This window comes from Tachyglossus aculeatus, chromosome 2 (assembly GCF_015852505.1).
Source record: "Tachyglossus aculeatus isolate mTacAcu1 chromosome 2, mTacAcu1.pri, whole genome shotgun sequence".
In the NCBI taxonomy this organism is placed as follows: domain Eukaryota; kingdom Metazoa; phylum Chordata; class Mammalia; order Monotremata; family Tachyglossidae; genus Tachyglossus; species Tachyglossus aculeatus.
In genome coordinates, this window is record NC_052067.1 from 15458140 (window position 1) to 15468269 (window position 10130).

Below are 10130 nucleotides of genomic sequence, written 5' to 3' on the forward strand. Positions count from 1 at the left end.
TGGGTAAAAATTCAGAAGTGGTTGACTGCTGCCTCAATTGACTGCTGCCTCCTTCTGTTCTGTTAAAAATATATTAACAGGATAAAATAGATAGAATAAATATGGACAAGTAAAATAAATAAATAAATTGAGTAATAAATATGTACAAACATATATACATACATACAGGTGCTTGAGTCACCTTTGAGTCAGACATACTCAAAGACTTGAGTCTTTGCCCTCGACTCTCTCCCATGCTGCTGCTGCCCAACGCAGGTGAGTTTTGACTTGTAGCAGATTGCCCGCCACTCGCTAGCCACTGCCCAAGCTAGGAATGAGTAGGCCTCTGCTTGACTCTCCCTCCCATAGTCAAGACTGGTAGAGTACTGGAAACTCTCCAGGTGCGACCCTAAGAGAGATTTTGCACCCAGAAGGCACTTAATAAAACCATAACCAATACTACCAGCCACTCTATTCAACTCAGGATTTGTGACTTGTAACTGATGTGTATATTTTAGTTGTTATATGATCAGACTTTTGGCGTTCCCATCTTCCTATTAAATTTTGAGCTTCTCAAGGGCAGGGGCCAGGCCTTATTATCTCTTTTTAAATTTTCCTCAGTGCCTAGTATAGTGTCTCACTCCAAAGCCTCTGTCCAAAGTAGACACGCAATAGTGCTGATGATAATGAAGGTTTTATCCTCTTGCCTGAGGTCAGCAAATCCTAAGGTGAGCTGGCCTTTGGGCAGCCTGTTTCTTTTTGCATCCAGGCCTTTCTCTAAGGGTCTGGAAAATGGCCCTCCCTATCTCTGAGTGTTGCATACCAAGAGGGTCTCTAATAATATCAATAATTGTGGTATTTGTTAAGTGCTTACTTTGTGCCAGGCACTCTGCTAAGCTCTGGGGTAGATACAAGACAAGCGGGTTGCCCCATGTGGGGCTCACAGTCTTAACCCCCCTTTAACAGATGAGGTAACCGAAGCACAGAGAATTAAAGTGACTTGTTAAGGTCACACAGCTGACAAGTGGTCAAGATGAGATTAGAACTATGTCCTTTATTCATTCATTCAATCCCAGGCCAGCGCTCTATCCACTAGGCCATGCTGCTTCTCAACTGCTCATTTCTCTGCATTCAGGGAAACGCTGGAGAAGCACTGTGGCTTAATGGAAAGAGCACGGATTTCGGAGTCAGAGGACGTGGGTTCTAATCCCTGCTCCACCACGTGTCTGCTGTGTGAACTTGGGTAAGTCACTTTACTTCTCTGGGCCTCAGTTACCTCACCTAGAAAATGGGGATTAAGACTGTGAGGTCCACGTGGGACAACCTGATTACCTTGTATCTACCCCAGCACTTAGAAACAGCGTGGCTCAATGGAAAGAGCTCGGGTTTGGGAGTCGGAGGTCATGGGTTCAAGTCCCGGTTCCACCAATTGTCAGCTGTGAGACTTCGGGCAAGTCACTTCACTTCTCTGGGCCTCAGTTGCCTCTTCTGTAAAATGGGGATTAAGACTATGAGCCCTGTGTGGGACAACCTGATCACCTTGTATCCTCCCCAGCTCTAGAACAGTGTTTTTCACATAGTAAGTGCTTAACAAATGCCATCATCATTATTATTAGTAGTAGTAGTAAGCACTTAACAAATAACATAATCATCATTATCATCATTCATTCATTCAATTGTATTTATTGAGCACTTACTATGTTCAGAGCACTATACTAAGCATTTGGGAGGGTACAATACAAAAATAACCAGATACATTCTCTGCCCACAACAAGTTTATAGTCTAGAGTGGGGGAGACAGACATCACTACGAATAAATAAATTACAGATATGTACATAAGTGCTGTGGGGCTGGGATGGGGGAATAACAAAGGGAGGAATTCGGGGTGATGAAGAAGGGAGTGGGAGAAGAGGAAAGGAGGGGCTTAGTGTGGGAAAGCTTCTTGGAGGAGGTGAGTCTTCATTAAGGCTCTAAAGGAGGGGAGAGTAATTGTCCGATTGGAGGAGGGAGGGCTTTCCAGGCCAGAGGTAGGACATGAGCAGCAAGATAGGCCAGATTGAGGCACAGTGAGAGGAGGTTAGTCTTAGAGGAGTGAAGTGTGCGGGCTGGGTTATAGAAGGAGAGAAGTGAAGTGAGGTAGGATGGAACAAAGCGGTGGAGTGCTTTCAAGCCAATGGTGAGGAGTTTTCATTTGATGCAGAGGTGGATGGGCAGCCACTGGAGTCTTTTGAGGAGCAGGGTGACATGTCCTGAAAGTTTTTGTGCAAAAATAATGCAAGCAGCAGAGTGAAGTAAGAACTGGAGTGGGGAGAGACAAGAGGCTGGGAGATAATAATAATAATAATAATGATGATGATGGTATTTGTTAAGTGCTTACTATGTGCAAAGCACTGTTCTAAGCACTGGGGAGGTTACAAGGTGATCAGATTGTCCCACGGGGGGCTCACACTTTTAATCCCCATTTTTACAGGTGAGGGAACTGAGGCCCAGGGAAGTGAAGTGACTTGCCCAAAGTCACACAGCTGACAAGTGGCAGAGCAGGGATTTGAACCCACGACCTCTGACTCCAAAGCCCGGGCTCTTTCCACTGAGCCACGCTGCTTCTCTTCTCCTTGCATCTTCTCTTCTCCTTGCATCAGCAAGGAGGCTGATGCAGTAATCCAGACAGGCTAAGATGAGTGGTTGTATTAACATAGTAGCAGTTTGGATGGAGAGGCAAAGGCAGATTTTAGAGATGTTGTGAAGTTGGGCCAAAAGGATTTAGCGGTAGATTGAATATGTGGGTTAAATGAAAGAGAGGGGTCAAGGATAACACCAAGATTACAGGCTTTTTGAGACAGGAAGGATGGTGATGCCATCTGCAGTGATGGGAAAGTCGTGGGGAGGACAGGGTTTGGATGGGAAGATAGGAATTCCGTGTTGGACATGTTTAGCTTGAGGTGACGGGAGGACATCCAAGTAGAGATGTCTTAAAGGCAAGAGGAAATGTGAGGCTGCAGAGAGGGAGAGAGATCAGGGCTAGAGATGTGGGTATTAACCACATAGAGGTGGTAGTTGAAGTCATGGGAGCGAATGAGATCTCCAAGGGAGTAGGTGTAGATGAAAAACAAAAAGGGACCCAGAACTGAACCTTAAGGGACTCCCACAATTAGAGGGTGGGAGGCAGAGGAGGAGCCCACAAAGGAGACTGAAGATGAATGGCCAGACAGCTAAAGAGGAGAACCAGAATACTTGCACTCTCCCAAGCATTTAGTACAGTGCTCTGCATGTAGTAAGCACTCAATAAATACCCCTGATGGTTGATTGTACTGTCTTTTGGGGTACAGAGCATAAAAGAAAGAAAAGAATTTACCAAGCCATTGAATATTTTTGTGATATGGGTGCTCCAGCTGTTTTTACTGTGCAGGCTTTATAAAATCCAACTGAATTAGAGTGGATGAAATTCTGGCACTTAGTTCATGATTTTCATATCTACATATCTGAGAAAATGGCCACTGGGAGAAAAAGCAACTATTTTTAGCCAACTCCTTCTGAATGAAAATGAATTTTCAAGCAGAGAAGAAGAGGGCCCAGAAGGCTCCAATCTGTTCCAATGCACACCAAGCCTGGGTTTGGTGGGCGGTGTTGAAGAGGCGGGGAGTGGAATCCTTCCAACCGCTCTTCACAGTCTTGCAGGTCTCAGGAGAATCCATTTCCACCAGAACTAGCTGGGTTCAAGTTCAGACCTGTGTAAATTTGGGTCACTTTTTGTTCTGAGAACCCAATTCAGGTTAGGGTCCTTCCCTGGGGTTCAGATTGCTCTCCGTTCATTCATTCAATCATATTTATTGAGCACTTGTGTCACTCTGCACACAGTAAGCGCTCAATAAATGCGATTGATTGAATGAATGAATCCAGAGCACTGTGCAAAGCTCTTGGGAGAGTACAATGCAACAATAAACAGACACGTTCCCTGGCCACAACAAGCTTATAGAAGTCTGCATTCTTGATGTCAGTCCTCACATTCAATCGACTGGAAAATCTTGCTGGTTTTTCATACACATTTCTCAGAACATTGTACTGAGCATCCAGGAGAGCACAACAGAGTTAGGAGATATGATCCCTGCCCTCAAGGAGTTTACAGTCTAGTCAGGGAAGCAACCAACTATAGATATGTAGACTGAGACTGAGCCCCAGACTGAGCCCTTTCTTTCCTCTCCCCCTTTTTCCCCTCTCCATCCCCCCCATCTTACCTCCTTCCCTTCCCCACAGCACCTGTATATATGTATATATGTTTGTACGTATTTATTACTCTATTTATTTATTTTACTTGTACATATCTATTCTATTTATTTTATTTTGTTATTATGTTTGATTTTGTTCTCTGTCTCCCCCTTTTAGACTGTGAGCCCACTGTTGGGTAGGGACTGTCTCTATATGTTGCCAACTTGTACTTCCCAAGTGCTTAGTACAGTGCTCTGCACACAGTAAGCGCTCGATAAATACGATTGATTGATTGATTGATTGATATGTACATAACTACTGTGAGGATTTGGGTGAGTACCTAAGTAGTTATGGGGTGAGGACTCAAGTTCACAGGTGATGCAGTTGGGGAGACAATAAGGTGGGGAGATGAGCCATTAGTCAGAGAAGGCCTTCTGGAGGAGATGTGATTAGAAGATCTTTGAAGATGGAAAGCGTGGTGATCTGCCAGATGTGAAGGAGGAGTACTAAGCAAGAGGGAGGGTGGGAGCAAGAGGTTGACAGTGAGGGAGACAAGATGAAGGCTCAGTGATGTTAGAGGAGTGAAGCATGCGGACCGGTTTGTAGTGGGAGGGGTGTAATGTTAAATAGGAGAAGAAGCAGCATGGCCTAGTGAACAAAACCCTATGCTCAGAAGTCAAAAGTACCTGGGTTCTATTCCAAGCTCTGTCATCTGTCTACTGGGTGAACTTGGGCAAGTCACTTCACTTCTTTGTGCCTCAGTTACCTCATCAGTAAAATGAGGATGAAGACTGCAAGCCCCATGTAAGGACATGGACTATGAATCAACCTGAGTAACTTGTATCTACTCCATCGCTGAGTAACTTGTATCTACTGCATCGCTGAGTAACTTGTATCTACTCTACTCAGGGGCAGTCCCCATGTTCTTCTCCCCACCTGGCCACTATCTTTGGTTACAAAATGTCTCGGCCTCCCCAGTAATTTCACAGATCTAGTATTTTTGACATTCCCAAGCTCCTGCGAAGGGCAAATTTGCCCTCCCACAATCCCATTGACAGAACACTGTAGAAGGCACTTGGGAGCATGCAATAAAAATAGAAGGCCAGTTCGATATCTGAGGAGTTTACAATCTAATGAAACTGAAGATTTCTCCTGTGCGGGTCAACAAGATTCCTAAACTATATGGCTCGTGTCTGATATTCCTGTTCCCATGTATTAGCATCCTTAGGCCTTAAACTTGTTTTCCTCAGATACATCTCCTCTTCTCATAAGTTAATGGACGAGAAGATACAAGATAATCAGTTCAGACAAAGTCCTTACCCCTTTTATATGGGCCTCATAGTCCAAAAGGAAGAGAAAACAGGTATTGAATCCCCATTTTACAGTTGAGGAAACTAAGGCAAGGTCCCACACAGAAGACAGGCAGTAGAGCTGGGATTAGAACCCAGGGTCTTTGACTCCCAGGACTGTGCTCTTTGCACTAGGCCAGGTTGTTTCTAGAGGCATCAAATTTGGCTCGGCAATCATTGAGATACCCTCTAGATTGTAAGCTCACTGTGGGCAGGGAATGTGTCTATTGTTGCATTGTACTTTCCCAAGTGTTTAGTACAGTGCTCTGCACACAGTAAGCGGTCAATAAACATGATTGAATGAATGAATACCCAATTGCCACAACAAGTCTGGTCAAATAATTGATTTTTCTACTTTCATAGACAAGATAAATAGTTGTAGTTTTTGAATTTTAGTCACCCATCCTCCTCTCAACTCATATTCATTGGAGACCCACTCTGAGAAACACTGTACCTTTACCTTTATTTGTAGATGAAAGCAGAGGGAGGTCATCTGAGAAAAGAAACATGTATATGGAACTAAATTCAACCAGAAATTCCATTCCCCCAAAACAATGTCACCTATGCAACAGGGAGAAAAAATAAGCACCCCTTGAATGTATGGCTTTCTTGGGAGCCTTCTGTGTGCTGAGAACAAAAGATGACCCCTGATCATTTTGCCAAACACATCCCATGGGAACAGAGCAAAATCAATCCCGTTTTGAATCTGAATAGAAAAACAGCGGGGGTGTAGCTACATTTAATCGTACATTGGTAAATTTCAGTGGAAAATTGGTTGAACCAATTCCATTGCTGAGCAAATTTAGACAAATGGAAAAACAGACTAAGTCATTTTTAATATTGTGAGTGTGTGAACTGAAGCAAGAAACCTTGTGCTCACTCGTTTCAGTGGGTAGCATTCTCTTTGGAAGTTTGATTTAAAAGGAGGAGAAATGACATCCAGTAGTACAACTGATAAATGGGAACAAAGAGGCTATTTGTTTCTTGGCTGTCACAAAAGGCTCACATAAAAGTGTAACCAAAAGACATACTCGAATCTTTTGGACTGTGTGCCCACTATTGGGTAGGGACTGTCTCTATATGTTGCCAACTTGTACTTCCCAAGCACTTAGTACAGTGCTCTGCACACAGGAAGCGCTCAATAAATACGATTGATGATGATGATGAATCTAGTCAGAAGATTTAAAGCAAACAAAAACAAGTGCAGAACGGCCCGGCCTTCTGTATAAAGATGGGGATTATATAATAATAATGATGGTATTTGTTCATTCAATCGTATTAATTGAGCGCTACTGTGTGCAGAGCACTGTACTAAGTGCTTGGGAAGTACAAGTTGGCAACATATAGAGACGGTCCCTACCCAACAGTGGGCTCACAATCTAGAAAGTGTTTACTATGTGTAAAGCACTGTTCTAAGCGCTTGGGAGGTTACAAGGTGATCAGGTTGTCCCACAGGGGGCTCACAGTTTTAATAGTACAGTGCTCTGCACACAGTAAGTGCTCAATAAATACGATTGAATTGAATGAATGAATAAATCCCCATTTTACAGATGAGGTAACTGAGGCACAGAGAAGTTAAGTGGCTTGCCGAAAGTCACACAGCTGACAGTTGGCAGAGCCGGGATTTGAACCCACGATCTCCGACTCTAAAGCCCGTGCTCTTTCCAATGAGCCACGCTGCTTCTCCTAATATAATTATATGATCTATAAACCTTTTAACACTGGAATTGCTGCTTATGCTGTTTGTCCTTCAGGAAGCACTCAGTATATAGTGTCACAACATTCACTTTGTACAGTCAGGAGAATGTGTGAGCATATTCCGAGGTAATGTCACAACATGTATGTTAGAAATAAATTTTATCGGTATGCAAATCAATAGTTCTATCTGCCTGGTGGCAAGGGGGGTGGTGTTATATTATGCCTCTATATTCCAGTTTCTTATTTGGGAAAAAAAAAAAAGTTTGGCAAATGAAAAACGAAATTAACTGACCCTCAGTTAAAAAGGAATACCTGAAGTGAATATTTCAAGTATCCGTCTGCCCTCATAAGGCCCATCAATTAATCAGTGGAATTTATTGAGAACTTACTGTGTGCAGAGCACTGCACTAAGCACTTGGGAGAGTACAATAGTGGAAACAGCAGGGAGCTGGGAGTCACGAGACCTGGGTTCTAGTTTCAGCTCCACCGCCTGCTTGCTGACTGACTTTGGGGAAGTCCGCAGGGAAGCATCTGGACCTAATAGAAAGAGTGCAGGCCTGGGTAGTAGGAGACCTGAGTTCTAATCCTCATTCTTGCCTTGTTGTGTGTGGCCTTAGACAAGTCACTTAATTTCTCAGAGCCTCAAATTCCTCATCTGTAAATTATGGATTAAATACCTATTCTTCCTCCCGCTTAGACTGCGAGCTTTGAGTGGATCTGGGAGAATGTCTAACTTGATTGTGTCATTCTACCCAAGAGTTTAGCACGGTGCCTGGCACATAGTAAGCGCTTAACAAATACTACAACTATTATTATTTCTTCTTTGTGCTTCTGTTTGCTAATCCATAAACTGGGGATAAAAACTCCCTCTTGAGCTTTGAGCTCCCTGTGGGACAGGAACTACGTCTGATCTCATTGTATTTACCCCAATGTTTAGTACAGTGCAAGCCATACTGAGAGAAGCAGCGTGGCTCAGTGGAAAGAGCCCAGCCTTGGGAGTCAGAGGTCATGGGTTCTAATCCCGGCTCCGCCACTTGTCAGCTGGGTGACTTTGGACAAGTCACTTAACTTCTCTGGGCCTCGGTTCCCTCATCCATAAAATGGGGATTAAGACTGTGAGCCCCACGTGGGACAACCTTGATTACCTTGTATCCCCCCCAGCGCTTAGAACAGTGCTTGGCACATAGTAAGCGCTTAACAAATACCAACATTATTACTATTATTATTATTCTAGATTAATTTATAATCTTTCAAGCACTTAGTACGGTGTTTCTCGCACACACACAGTGAGCATTCGATAGACACCATTGATTGATTGATTCACCCTGTCTGGTGCTGTTCATGCTGTTCACTACAGCCACATAGACATTTCATTCATTCAATCATATTTATTGAGCACTTATTGTGTGCAGAGCACTGTACTAAGCGCTTGGGAAATACAAGTTGGCAACATATTGAGGTGGTCCCTACCCAACAATGGGCATTTCGAAAGGCTATTGAAACTGTAGTGACCTTGTCATCATTTTACAAAATTTGAGATAGGCAATGATTTGTCTTCCACTGAGCCATACCAAGCCATTAATTTGGAGGCACTGTTTAAGGTGTCCATGCTGAAGTTTTGGTTTCTCTCTAGCTTTACAGCATTAATTCATTCGATCATTCATTCAGTCATATTTATTGAGCACTTACTGCGTGCAGAGGACTGTACTAAGCACTTGGGAGAGTACAATAAGACACAGTCCCTGCCCACAACAAGTTTACAGTCAAGAGCGGGGGAGACAGACAAGAATACAAATAAATAAAATTACAGATATGTACGTAAGTGGCTGGGAGGGGAGAAGAGAAAAGGGAACAAGTCAGGGGACTCAGAAGTTAGTGGGAGATAAGGAAAGGTGGGGCTTAGTCTGGGAGGGCCTCTTAGAGGAGATGTGCCTTCAATAAGGCTTTGAAAGGGGGGAGAGTAATTATCAGTTCCAGGCCAGATGCAGAATGTGGACTAAGGGTCAGTGGAGAGATAGGCAAGATGGAGGCACAATGAGAAGATTAGCACTAGAGGAGCAAAGTGTGTGGGCTTGGTTGTAGAAAGAAAGAAGCGAGGTTAGGTAAGGTGGGGGGGGGGGGTGGGGGCAAGGTAGTGGAGTGCTTTAAAGCCAGTGGTGAGGAGTTTTTGTTTGATGTGGAGGTGCATGGGCAATCACTGGGGCTTTTTGAAGAGTGGGGTGACAGGTCAGTATTTCCTCTCCATCCAAACTGCTACCCTGCTCGTTCAAGCTCTCATCCTATCCCATCTGAATTACTGCATCAGCCTCCTCTCCGATCTCCCATCCTCTTGTCTCTCCCCACTTCAATACATACTTCACGCCGCTGCCCGGACCATCTTTGTCCAGAAACACTCTGGGCATGTTACTCCCCTCCTCAAAAATCTCCAGTGGCTACCAATCAACCTACGCATCAGACAAAAACTCTTCATCCTCGGCTCCAAGGCTGTCCATCACCTCGCCCCCTCCTACCTCACCTTTCTTCTGTCCTTCTCCAGCCCAGCCCGCACCCTCCACTCCTCTGCTGCTAACCTCCTCACTGGGCCTCGTTCTCGCCTGTCCCGCCATCGACCTCCGGCCCACATCCTCCCCCTGGCCTGGAATGCCCTCCCTCCGCTCATCCGCCAAGCTAGCTCTCTTCCTCCCTTCATAGCCCTACTGAGAGCTCACCTCCTCCAGGAGGCCTTCCCAGACTGAGCCCCCTCTTTCCTCTCTCCCTCCTCTCCCTCCCCACCCCCTGCCTTACCTCCTTCCCCTCCCCACAGCACCTGTATATATGTATATATGTTTGTACATATTTATTGCTCTATTTTATTTGTACATATTTATTTTATTTTGTTAATATGTTTTGTTTTGTTGTCT

The 10130-nt window shown here is 44.4% G+C and overlaps 1 non-coding gene across 1 annotated transcript; it reads right to left on the bottom strand.

Annotated features, from left to right (window-relative positions):
* Positions 1 to 265: 265 nt before the first annotated feature.
* Positions 266 to 398, bottom strand: LOC119924620. The gene has a single exon (XR_005449323.1). It is a non-coding gene; the product is annotated as a small nucleolar RNA SNORA7 (small nucleolar RNA).
* Between the last annotated feature and the right edge of the window lie 9732 nt (positions 399 to 10130).